General features: G+C 41.1%; 1 long non-coding RNA gene across 2 annotated transcripts; it reads left to right on the top strand.

Moving 5' to 3' along the window:
- Positions 1-1,354: 1,354 nt before the first annotated feature.
- Positions 1,355-12,549, top strand: LOC109366044. Of its 2 annotated transcripts, XR_004158888.1 has the most exons (5): positions 1,355-2,707; positions 4,832-6,429; positions 6,546-8,216; positions 10,090-10,292; positions 11,841-12,549. It is a non-coding gene; the product is annotated as an uncharacterized LOC109366044 (long non-coding RNA). The 2 variants fall into 2 exon arrangements; XR_004158887.1 differs by having other exon boundaries at positions 6,546-10,292.
- The last annotated feature ends 6 nt before the right edge of the window (positions 12,550-12,555 follow it).

Genomic DNA, 12,555 nt, shown 5'->3' with positions numbered 1-12,555 from the left:
CTTTTTTTCTTTTTTTTTCCAATTGTGTTGTTGAGCAACAAGTTTAGATCCAAACATCTCTGAAACTTTACAAGATTCAAATTTGGATCTAGCTCAAATGGCATGACATATCTATTTCTGATAAATGGATAATTCAACATGCAAAGAGCATACACAGTCAGACACACACATATGTCAATACAAATATATGCATCTTGATTCAAGGTGGTGCTTGAAAGTAATAAGTAACTTATTCAATTTTCACTGAAATTTCATTGGAATTGACTACATCTCATAAAAAAAATTTTAATTTTTAAATGTTTTTAAATCATTTATGAAAAAAATTATGTAGCTAAAAATATTACTGATGGGAGAAAAATCAAAGAAAGCAACTGTATTTGTTTTTAAATATCTCACTAGAATATCTGTTAATGTCCGTTTGTCCCTTACCGTTGTTTTGTACGGATATCAAAATAAGATTTTTATTTGAAAAGAAACATAATAGAAAGGAGAACTCTTCTTATGTGGCTAATGCAATGTAATAGTTTAAATGTTGGAAGCGTGGAAGGATGTTGTGTGGGCTGGATGGCAAAACAGGGAATCAAAACGTGGAAATGAAGAAGACACAGAAACATTCTGGCTGTTTTGGAGGAAATGAATGTCTGATTTTTGGTTTTGCAGAAACAAAGAGCGGGTGGCCTGAATCCTGTCTTACCAGCAAATCCTGCACTTGGGATCATTTGCATAACCATTTCCAGCCTAGGCTCACTTCTGTTCGGAATAAGCAGTCAAGGAGTTTGGGTACTTTTCAGTCTCTTATGGGCTGGCAGCACAGAGAGAAGGATCTAATCTGTTTAACTTCTGTTAGCCTGTACGGATGCACCTCCCTAAAAGCAGAAATGTGAAGCTATCTTCATCCCTATCAGAACAACTCCAGAGTACTGCTTTGGTGGGGAAAAAATGCTCAGTCCTTTAAGAACCCAAGCCTTCCACTGCCTAACTTGGGAGCAGGTGCATGCTGTCTCGTAAAAGTGGAGTGCTCCGAACATCACTTCGAGCTTTATAGGGTCTCTGACTGATGCAGCTGAACACTTCATGCCTCCCCAGACCCTCCACTATCCAACGCGAGCTGGTGCTAAAGTTCTGCTGCACTGCAGACACTTCCTATAAGAGTCCCCAAATGTGTAGTTAGCGCTCAGGATCACACCAGCTAGTGCACCACCTAACTTTCATCAGCAGGTTTGTGGCTACGATTTATTTATTTTTCTTCCATCTGGATGTAATTTTAGAGCACAACAGAAATCTGAAGTGGAGACAAGCAGCCTTCTGATTCATTTTCTCTCACACTCATGGACATATGCAATCTTAGAAAAAAAAAAAGACTGCAGTGAGGTATGATATTTATACTTTTTAAAAGACATGTACTTAGTAAATGCTGGCACTCCAAAGGCCCAGATGAGACTGCATCCCCTTGGCATACCTTGTGTACAGTCACAAGGTATGAGACAGCTTCTGCTCCTAGGAATTTATCTTCTCACTTTTAACCTTTACAGAAGGAGGTTATCGTGCCTAAAAATGCAAGAGTCTGGATGGAAAGTTGAGAGTAGATCCTAGATTGCCATCCCAGTACTCTGCATGATAACCTGGGCTCCAGGTTGCTCGCTGCCTTCCCTCAGCAGCACCAGGTGCATGGACTGGGGTTCAGTTTCTATCACACCCAATACTTCCTGAGCACAGAAGAGGAAGCAAACCCAGTCATGAAAAGCTCAGCAGCTGTAGCTGCTTAATTAATGGGGTTATTTTAAATCCAGTCACTTAAATTGCCGTGGACACCCTTTATTATAGCCTAGACAATTTTATTTCAAGTTAGTTTTAATCAATTAGGAATTGATTTTAGCTAAGTCTGTATAAGAACATCTGATCTAGTTTAACTAAATTGGTTTTAGAGAAGTGAAATGGGTGTAAATTCAGCATGAGCCTAAGGAAGATCTCCCTTTGCCTGCTAATGACTAGGTAAAGAGGATCACAGTAAAACAGCATGTGATGTGCAAACTCAGTGCTGGCTGTCTTTGCTCTGCACAGGCTGCAGCTTCCTGAACCGCTGAGGTAGTGACACAGCCTGGTTGTGCTCCATTTGTTTTTCATGAGACTATTTTCTGCCAGGCCAGCACTTTAAAGGGGTCTGCAAAGGTGGCAGAGTTGGAGGTTTGTTGAGCAGAGTGGTTGGTAGTAAGTGGAGGGGAGGTGGGAGCTCTGCATGGTGGAGTTGAGATGCCAGGTGAACTGAGAGTTATTACTGAAAGTTTTGAGCTGTGGCCCTTTTCTATGATACTATCTCATGTTCACAGCTACTGAACACTTGTAAAGTTATGTTATTCTTTCATGTGTCTTTAATTCCAACTTCTGATGTTTTTTCATTCCAAAACATTATTTTGCTATTTTAGCTATACTTTAGAGCTGGAACTATGTTTAAAAAAATACATGAAACAACTCTCCTGTTATCTTCAATTTGCTGTTGTTGTTTTTATCGTGATCATTAGGAGCTCTCATGTGGGAACTCTTTATCTCAGAACGGTGAAAATCTTTGTTTCCATTCTTATAAACAGAAAGAACAAAGCTACTGCAATCAAGGACCTGCTACTTTGGTGCTCTCAGAAGAAAAAAAGCAAGATTTCTACCTAGGACTTGTTTACTTTGTGCTGGAGCTGTTCCGAACTTGATTTCTTCTGTAGGTACAAGTAGTGTTAATGAGGTGTTAATGTGTATGTAGGCGACGCACTCATAGATTTGCCTTTGATCAGTTGGTGTTATTTCTTTTCTTTTTAGTTTTTCTTCTTTTTTTTCCTTAACCTCGAAAAGCTGTTTGCACCATGAGAGCCTGTTGACTTAACAGAAATTTCTCTGGAAGCTGAAAGAAACTCTGAAAACAACGTAAAGTAAAATTCCCACCCACTGCTGTGGGGTCAGTATTGTTCCTCTGATTGCAATTGTTTGAAGAGCAAAAAAATTTCCAATGGTTTGCCTACATGCAGTGTCTGTACTGCTTTAAATATAGGCTTGAAACTATTATACTGGAAGCAGTGTACCTATATAGACCCTAGTACAATGAAGTTGTGTTATTAACGTTATATTTAAGCCAATCTAGCCCATTCCTACAAATGTAGAGGCGATAACAGTGCCTCCATAGCTGTATCAATACCATAACTTTGACTTTAAAATTGTACTCTTAAGGAGCTAACCTGGCACAAAGACTGGGTGCATTAGACTTGAGTTTCCTACTTCACGATTATTAACGTGTATGAAAAGTGAAAATGAGGCATTTAAGTCAAGAAAGCTCCAGAAAGTAGAAAAATGATGATTTCTTCTTATTGATGTGAGCTTTCTTATCCTGTTGTTTTTGTTATCACTTTTGCTCACTGTCGCTGACAGAAAGCAACATAGCCTCATGTTTATCTGAGTGTCATGAAAAACAATTGATGGGTGTGTATATGTGTGCAGGACCTTTATAAATTGAACACATACAAAGCAGAGTTGAAAAGATGGTCTGCCTAATGCTCATGTGTCATTCCCAGCATTTCCAGTGCTTCTATAAGCCCCTGCTGCCTGAAACAACCATGTTTTTGAGAAAATGATTCTGTGGGTTAACTAGTGGATCTGGTTTGTAAGGCTACCAAGAAGGGGCTTCGCCATCCCAGTCACTGTGCAACCAGCAGGCAGGTCCTACTCTCCACACCAAAGCCCTTGTGATGTGTCTGTCCTGGACAGCAGACAGACATGAAGTGCACAGGTGGAGATGACGGTACCATAGCAGCAACCATAACGCTGGTGCTGACACATGGGGAGAGCTGGGTGTGGGAGGCTGCTTAGGAGAAGCAAGAGAAATGGAAAAGGAGGGAAAATGAAGTGAGAAAGAGAAGCAGGATAAGGCGGGAGCTTGTCAGAAAACAGTGCAGAAGGCTGGAGGTAGGAGCCTGCCAGCACAATTTGACAGCCCAGTCAAAACTGTTTGAGAAGCTCCAGCAGCAGCTAGAGACTCCTGGTGCTGATGACTCTGCAGCTTTCCCTCCTAGCTGGAGTCTCATTCTTGTTCCAGTCTTCCCCCACAGGCCACATGACAGGTAGAAGAATAAGGTCTGAATCACAGAGAAGGGATTTTGATCAGCCAAGTTAGGCTCCTGTTCCAAGTCATACTTTTGATGTCACCTGTCTCTTATCTAACTACAGAAAGCCCTGGATGAATTATCCTCACCAGACTTAAGTCTGCTTTTGGAAGTACCCTCCTCTTCTTGCTCTCACCTAATTCACCCCAGAAAGAGGGACAGGGAAGGAGAAGTGTCTCACTGCATAAGCTTATGTCCAGGGGTGGCAGAGGTGGTGAATAGCTGGGAGATTGGGCCCAAGTTTATAGAGTCCACATGTTTCTGCTTTATCTGCATCTGATGACTCATTTTTTCTTTTCGCTTGTTTGAAAATACGGGCAAACTCCTGCAGTAAGAGAGGGAGAGCTTAAAGATACTGGCAAAGAAGAGGCATAGTGAGCCTTGTACCTCTGTGTATGATGCTTGTTTACAAGTCTGAATAGGGTGTCTGGGTTTGTTAATAGATCTTGAGTGAGCCTGATGTGGCAGAGGTGGGCATCTCAAGGGAAAAATGGTGGCCATGGAAGTATTTGCTGTTTGTGGTGAGCAGCTCTGGCTGCCATACATTTCCTCATCTCCTGTTTCTTCCTCTCCCGCCCAAGGCTTACGTCTTGTTGTTCCAGTTGGGGCTTAATGTGCTTTCCAGTTTCCTGTATTTTTCTCTGAATCTGTTTTGATTTTTTTTCTTTTTTTTTCTCCTCTTCATGCTGAAGTTGCAGCTGACAAAAGGTGCCAGCCTATTTAACAGCTGCCTGGAGATAAGCTCTCGTTGGATGCAGACAGCAGGTGCGGCATGGGTGGCAGTGTCGGATGCCAGCTGAGACATTGCACAGAGAGCCACGTCTCCTCTGCCTCCATGTTCACTTTCCCTGTTGGTGGGAGCTGCCAACAGAGTGTTGCAGAAGATGCTAATTTTTCGAATGGAGACCGAATGCTTTGGAGCCGAACATATTCCATATGTTTTCACACCTGAAAGCTTTTCAAGAGATCTGAGATGTTTCCTTTTATGCATGTACATGGAACTCTTTTTTTGCTTGGCTTTACATTTCTTACTTTAAAAAAAAAAAAGCATATGATGATTCCTTCCAATGTGTGCTTATAGAAACTGGAGACATTTGCATTCCTAGTATAGAGAAGATGGGGACTTGACAGTTATTTGAGTTGGCTTGTTGTTTCTGGTTCTGACTTATTGCAAACACTGTGTCTACTGCTGTATCTCTATTGACTGAAGACAGGCATCCTGAGGGATAACTTTGTTTTCCCTCTTATTTAGAAAGGGGAAAACACGACTCCAGCTCTGCTACTTGTGAAGACAGACACAAATTTCTAATGCAGTCTGAGTAAGATTGAAAGTGTCACCAAGCTCTGAAAAGTGATCATTCATTCACCCTGTCTTCTCTGGGGTGCCCCAGCAACCTGTGGCTTTGGTGTCCAGAGGTGTGTTGGGAAGGCTGAAAAAACAAGTGCTTGGCACTGCTTGAGGTAAATCAGTGAGGAAGTACTGGTGAGAAGCTATGAAGGATAACCAACTCAAATCCAAAGCTTTGCCAGTTCCAAAGCAGTACATCACCCGACCTTCCCCTTATTTGTGTTCAACCTGGCATACCCTGCCCAGGCCCTGAGTTCAGTAGCTTTGAGATAGTGTCCTTGGGCCTTAGTCCAAATGGTGGCTGGGAAGGTTTTACTTTTGCATTTCTAGAGCACCAGAGTTGCTCAGAGTTTTTCTGGCAGCTTAAATATTGGTCTTAGCAGAGAAAGGCCCTGATCATGTCTTACAGTCCAAGCAGAAAGGATGAACATGAGTTAGCACTCAAGAGCTTGTCTTTGTCACTACAGAAACTGAAGAAAAAGCTTATTTTTTCAGCATTGCCCTTCTCTTGACTGAATCAGCACAGGCAATGTTCTGACTTCCCATTAAGGACTTGCTGGGTTTGACAGCCCTGAAAATGAAGGCACAGGTAGAATTCAGCAAAATGGTCTAGAGTGGGTACCAGCAGTAGTGCAAGGCTGGCAGTGGGAAGCTGGCACAGAGTAGTAGCCCAGGAATTTATCTCTGGCCTCTTTCACTTTGCTTGAGCCTCTGTAGGGGTATCAGCTAGCAATACCCTTACCTTCTTTCTTAAAGAAAAACATGGCCAAGCTCTTAAAGACATAGAGGATTCCCCTAAATTGAGGTCTTTCCCTCCTAGAATGTGAAAACACTCATTCTTTATATTTTGTACCTCTTTCCTGCAGCTGCTAGAAATAAAAATGAGGCTGAAAGAAATGGCAAACATCACGCTTCAAGCCTGAAAAATCTGTCGTTGCCAAGGTAAAAATCTCTTTGAAGTAACATGCTTACTACGTTTCATTTAGTGAATTGATCTGATGGATTGCATTCTGTGAAGCTGCTGCCTTGCTTGCTCAATTAGTTTCCTTCCTTCCTAGCACCTGAATATGGACTTCTCTAGGCAAGCTACCCATCTGCTGGAAGGAGACCTCTGCTCATTCAAATGAGAGAAAATCAAAATCCTTGCTGAGCAGCAGTGAAAGAGCAATGTTGCTGCCTGGAATTGCATCAGGAGTTCTGTACTTATTAGGCCCTGTAACCGCTACAGCTGAGAAACAAGTCTCTGAGACTGTTCGAAAGCCCATGGATTCTTTCTTGCGTTAATTAGTGAGAAATGAAACAAACAGCAAATGTGTGAAAGAAAAGGATTAAGTATCTCATATCTTGATAGCTCAATGAAATTGCAAGGAGAAGGGATTCTACCTGTTACTGATAGGAAATAAGTCTTTTTTTCTGACTTTGAGCAGAATTCATCATGATTTTTATCTACTTGTGGACAGAGAAGTTCAACTATCGAGGTAAATATGTAACAACTAATCCAGGGAAATTTTTGTGAGACCAAGTAGAACCCCATCTGAACCACTCGGGTGTACTTCTGGCTGAGAAGTACCATATTCTAATTCCCTTCTGCACTCACTCTGACATGAAAATACAGGGAGAAGAAAACTCACAAATGAACACACTCCTCCCCAGCACTTAGCAGCATCAGGAAAACAAGACAAACAGATGGGAGCCAATGTATCATCACATGAAATCCCATCCCTTTTGAAAACATGCCAGCTGAAGATGAGACAAGATTCTTATTAGTGTTCTTTGCTGTAGATAACAAATAGGATATTTTTGGCTTAAAGGTAGCTAGCGAGTGCTTTACTTTTTTATCCTCCTTTGGATGCATGTTGTCTTGGCCAGGTGACCTCTGAAGCTTGAGATGTACAGAAGTACGAGACGTTCCAGAGAAATATCTAAATGACTTTGGCAAACTTTCCATCGTCTAAATCTTGCTTTCCTGATGTGTCTGTCCACGACTAGAGTTCAGTTTTACCCAGAAAGACCAGCAGTTACTTTTCAGGCTCTTGAGCTGTGTTTCTGTCCACAGTTGTGGTAGCAGGCTTTCCTTGCCTTGTTGACAGTCTTCCTGTTGTCATGCACAAAACTGGTTTTTGGGATCCCTCTCCCCTCCATGCAGTTCAGTGGTGACATCTGGAAATATTACTCAGGAAGTTTCTGAACATCTGGGCCTCCAGCAGGCTCAGCACCTGCATCACCATTGTCCCAAGGCCTCTCCCAGCAGCGAGCTGTCACTCCCCACAGCTGTCCTCTCCGGGCTCTCTTCCTCAGCCTGTCAGCAGCTTCTCTGACAGCAGCCAGGCTAGTGGATCCTGGCCAGCCCATTTTCCCAACCTGTAAATGTGATGGAAGGTTTTTCTGCTTGCAATTAATGTTTGGTTTCCATCCCTTGCCATGAAGTGAGGAATGCTTCTGCGGCATGTGCAGAGGCATAGATTTACCAGGGCATCTCCCTGGCCTGCAACAAATTGTCACTTCTCAACTGCAAATCTATCAAGCCAAGTGTTTCCTCAGCTGAGCTTTGAGAGAGGCTACTTATGGGTGCTTCCTCCTCTTCTGAGCCACAATGCAGGTTTGCTGGGTCTGTGCCAAAGGCTCTTACTTTCAGCTTCAGTATTGCCTCAGCAGTGTGTTTGTCAGCAGTGAGCAACCTGTTGAACAGACCTCTTCCTCTGCTTCACCCTCTGTGGGGCCAGGAACAAGTAAGTGTGATCAGAAGGAGGTTTGCCTGACAGATTTGCTCCCAGGCAGCCGCTGGTCTCTCTCCACACAGCTGGTGGTGGGGCTGGGTCTACCCCACAATGCACATCTTCACACACACGTTCCTGTGTGTGTATCATGCAAGATTGTACAAAGCTTTACATATATATAGTTACTGAAGCAATCTGTGAATATATCGCTCAAGAGACCCAGATTTTAATACAAACTCTAGAAAGCTGGAATATAAGTGGATGGTTGGACTGGTTGAATTTGTAGGTCTTTTCCAACCTTGATGATTCTATGATTCTTTGATCAGCTCTACTGAAGCCAATGGGAAAAATGAATTGGATTAATGTCCCAATTTAATCAAGTTAAGAAGGATGTTTATATGAACTACAGCTTTTCGAAGTAGTAAATGTTTGAGTCTGTTAAACATTGCTGTTTATGTATGTGATGTAAAATATATTTTCTAGTTGTTAAGAACCATTACTAGATAATTTAGATAGTAACAAGGATAGTATTTTGGGAAAGAAGTTTATACTTTTATACTAAAGTATACTTTAGTACTTTAACTAAAGTTAAGTACTGTGCTGCTAGAAGACAGAATATAGAATGAATACTGAGTTCCTCTCTCTAAATTTTACAGTATCGTACACTGAAAGGGTGGACAAACTGTGGGAGTCCTAAATACTGCTAGTGATTCCATCTAGCTAGTCAGTTTATGTAAAATCATTGACCTTGATCTGAGGATAGACCTCTTTAACACAATCAATACAGGTGCAATCAGATAAGAACATTCTACTGTTTTATTAAAGTGCATCTAATTCAAAACTCAATAACTCTCACAAATCCTTAATCAGAGAAGACATCCTGGGAGGTATTTAGGTGAGTGATCTTATAACTCTTTCTCTCTCCTTGTTAGGATGGCATTTTACAAATAGACATGTCTGTTTCCTCTTTACCCTCTCTGCCATAATTCTTTCAGTGTACAGTTGTGTTGATTATTGTGCATTTATCAAGTCTCTTTTCCCCTTCATTTATTTAGAGGGATTGAGTCAAGTGACAGCTTCTGCTTACCTCATCCCCCAGGGTCGCTGTGGGCAGGCATATAAATGCAAATGTGCCTCCCTTACTGGCACACTGAGCCCTATATTCTAGTCTGTGACTTAGATGCGTTACTCTATAGGAGGTGTAGTAAAAATGAATGCTGCCTAACTCAGGGTGGCCTGGGATAATGAAAGAAAACAGTCCATGTGCAGCATAATGTGATAGCTTAAGTAGAACGAAAGGCAAAGACAATGACTGAATTTTTAGAAATGATTTTAAATCAGAATGATACATACTGAGTAAGACAAAATAAGCCCATGGTAGAGAGCTCTGAGAGCACTGCTTACAGTGAGATAATTATTATCCTTTTCAGGTGATCCTCAGCATGTTCCTTGATAATGTGAAATAAATTGTAATTTGGAGCATTTGAGCTGAGGGCAGATTTTTTTTTTTTTTTGTCATTTAAGTGCACATACAACAGACTGAGGGCATTAGATCTCTTAGAGTGAGTGCAAACAACTGCATATACTTATCTAAACTCCATCTCCTTGTTTTACACAAAACAGCACTTATCCAATCTATGAAATAAAGTCAGAAAAAAGGTATCATATGTGATTGTAACTATAAACTGCGCAGAAAGGCTTGAAGATTGCTGCAGTCTCTTTAACATGTGTCTGGTCACAAAAGAGGAGATCTGAACACTGATTTTTCATGGGTATGAGTCTTTTACACAGAGTCTTGAATAAAAGCCGTAATAGGAGTGGATCTGATTGGGGTGGATTGACATTACTGGTCAGAGTTGATTAAATTTAAATATCTCTTTTGTAGTGGAAATGCCAGGTCACAGCTTAAAGCACTGATTGAGCACCTGGTGGGAAGGCTGGGCCAGCTTAGGGGAGCTCAGGTACATATAACACACCTGAGACAAGACAGGATCCTGGCTCCACCCCTTCCCAGACCTCGTGTAAGGGTTAGCAGTGGAGACAAAGGCTTCTTACTGGAGGTTCCTGTGTACTTCAGGCCTTCTGAAGGTAAGTAGCTTCTTTCCTTTATTTCTGTGCTTATGGCTGTTGCATTTGAACAAATCTTTACTCACTGCAGCCTGGGACCTTGCTGCTCTGATGTCATTGCTGCACTTTGCATTGTGTTACACTTTTTAAAGCTCAATTTCAAAATAAGTTGTGCTTGATAGTGGAATGACCCAATGTAAAGCCATAATAAGTACCTTGGCCCTTGCTACAAAGGACATTGCTGATTCAAATAAGGACTTTTGCTGATTCTGCAGCACCACAGTCTCTCAACAGCTACTATATCTTACCTTATTTTTCTTTCTTCAACAGGGTAAAATAAAACCCCCTTTTTATTTTGCAATTACACAAGGGATACTATCATCTCTGAAACATATTTCTTGTATGTTGCTGCTTTAATAAAGTTCAGCCCCCATTGTCAGTTGAACAAAAGTAATATTACAAATAATCTCTGCAGACTTCTGTGTTCTGGGCTTGCAGTTCAAAAACAGCTTCTTTTGGGAGGAGGGGAAGAAGATGGTGCGTGAACATACACAACTCTTTAAATGAAGAGGTGAAAAGAAAATACTATTTTCTAGTGTTAACAGGAGAAAGAACAGTGAGAAAGAGCAAAGTATTCCAGATGCTGCATTATGTCCATAATTATATGTAAAAGTTCCGTATGAATCTAATAAAGCCACGAGTTGTGAGTAAGTTTTGTGTTTTTGCCAGATGAGTTTGGCTCTGAAAGATTCCCACACCCACTGGAAAATAAGGATACAAGAGACTTAATTAAAAATGAGAGCTTGAGATGCACGACAAGACTTTAAACTCTTCTTGTATTTAATGGAATTTACTGTGGTGCTAAAATAGTATTCTCCCCTGTCATTCTGACATGAAAAACATTAGTGAATATTTGATTTTACCGTGGAACAAATTATGGTAATAATGACTCTTTGAGAGGAAAAAAATGTGCTTGACCTGGTACGATCTCATTTAAAGTGTGCGTGTTAAAAATAGAGCAGATACACAAAATGTTGTCTGATACTTCATCAACTGACTGCTATTTTATGAGATGCATGCCCTTTCAGCGCAGTACTTGACACTTAACATTTGCCTGTCTCAACTCTACTCTAGTTGCAAACTCTGTTCTTCTCACAATAATTTGGACATGGAGACTGTGTGAACAGTCGGGTTTCAACTCCTGTTCAGCAATTCAGAAGTCAGTGGGGCAGAATATCTTCCCTATCTTTGCAATTGATTCTCAGAGTTAAATTTTATGGTATGAGTGACTGTCCGCATCCGGAGAAACAATATATACAGTCAAGGAGCGATTATTGCTGGATTTGTTATTATTAATTTGTATTTATTTAAATTTGCACTATAATTTTATTATGATAATCGAACAACAGGCAGGAAAGCAATGAAGAGAGCTCAGAGATACATTTGTTTAGAAATATTTTTATTTTTTAGGAGGTAAGCGATATACCCATTGCTAAAGTGGATGCTGTCACCATCAGCACTGTAAAAAATACAGATGCCTCCTGATATCTTTTGTTTTTGACATTACAGCGATTTTTAGAAAAGTTGATGAGGATGAAGAGTCACAAACTCCTCAAATCCAACTCTGGTAAGAAAAGTCTCTGACCTTGAGCATATCCTTCAACTTCACTTTCATTTCTTCCTTGTGAAAATAACAGTGCACTTGCAGACATTTAATAACGGGGAAATTTCAGTGAAGAGAGGAAGTCCTTTGGTGCACTTTGATATCAACAGAAATCAGCAATTCCAGTAGGTCAAGTCAGATGGTCAATATGGGAAGGTTTAAAATAAGTTTTCTTGTACAAGCAAGTCAGTGGACTATTTGGGAGATTCTCCTGGAAGGCAGAGAGATGGCTGTCCTGTCACCTCTTCTAAGCAGTCATTGCTCTACAGCTTTCATAGGAAGAAGCTACAGGAGGAATCTGCTGGACTGATGCATAGCATGTGGTGTTCCTGCCTTGGCACTCTCTTTTCAGCATATATTGCCCATTATTCTGACTGCTCCAGCCCTTCCATATGTCTGTGAACGTACTTGAGGGAGTTGGGAGTGGCATGGGGTGAGCTAATCTTTGCCCTCAGAAACTCTTCTTCATAATTCCTGGTATGTTGGCCTTTGTCAGGTGACACCTTCAGAAAACTCCAGAGTGAACGTGGTTCAACCTTTGCAGATTTCAGCACAGAAAATACTACTCTGGGTCTTTTTCTGTTTACAAATGAAGTCAGTCTTCCCCCCTCCCCCCCAAAA

Source organism: Meleagris gallopavo, chromosome 2 (genome assembly GCF_000146605.3).
Source record: "Meleagris gallopavo isolate NT-WF06-2002-E0010 breed Aviagen turkey brand Nicholas breeding stock chromosome 2, Turkey_5.1, whole genome shotgun sequence".
In the NCBI taxonomy this organism is placed as follows: domain Eukaryota; kingdom Metazoa; phylum Chordata; class Aves; order Galliformes; family Phasianidae; genus Meleagris; species Meleagris gallopavo.
Note: the sequence above shows the minus strand (reverse complement) of the source record. Positions and strands in the feature narration are given on the sequence as shown.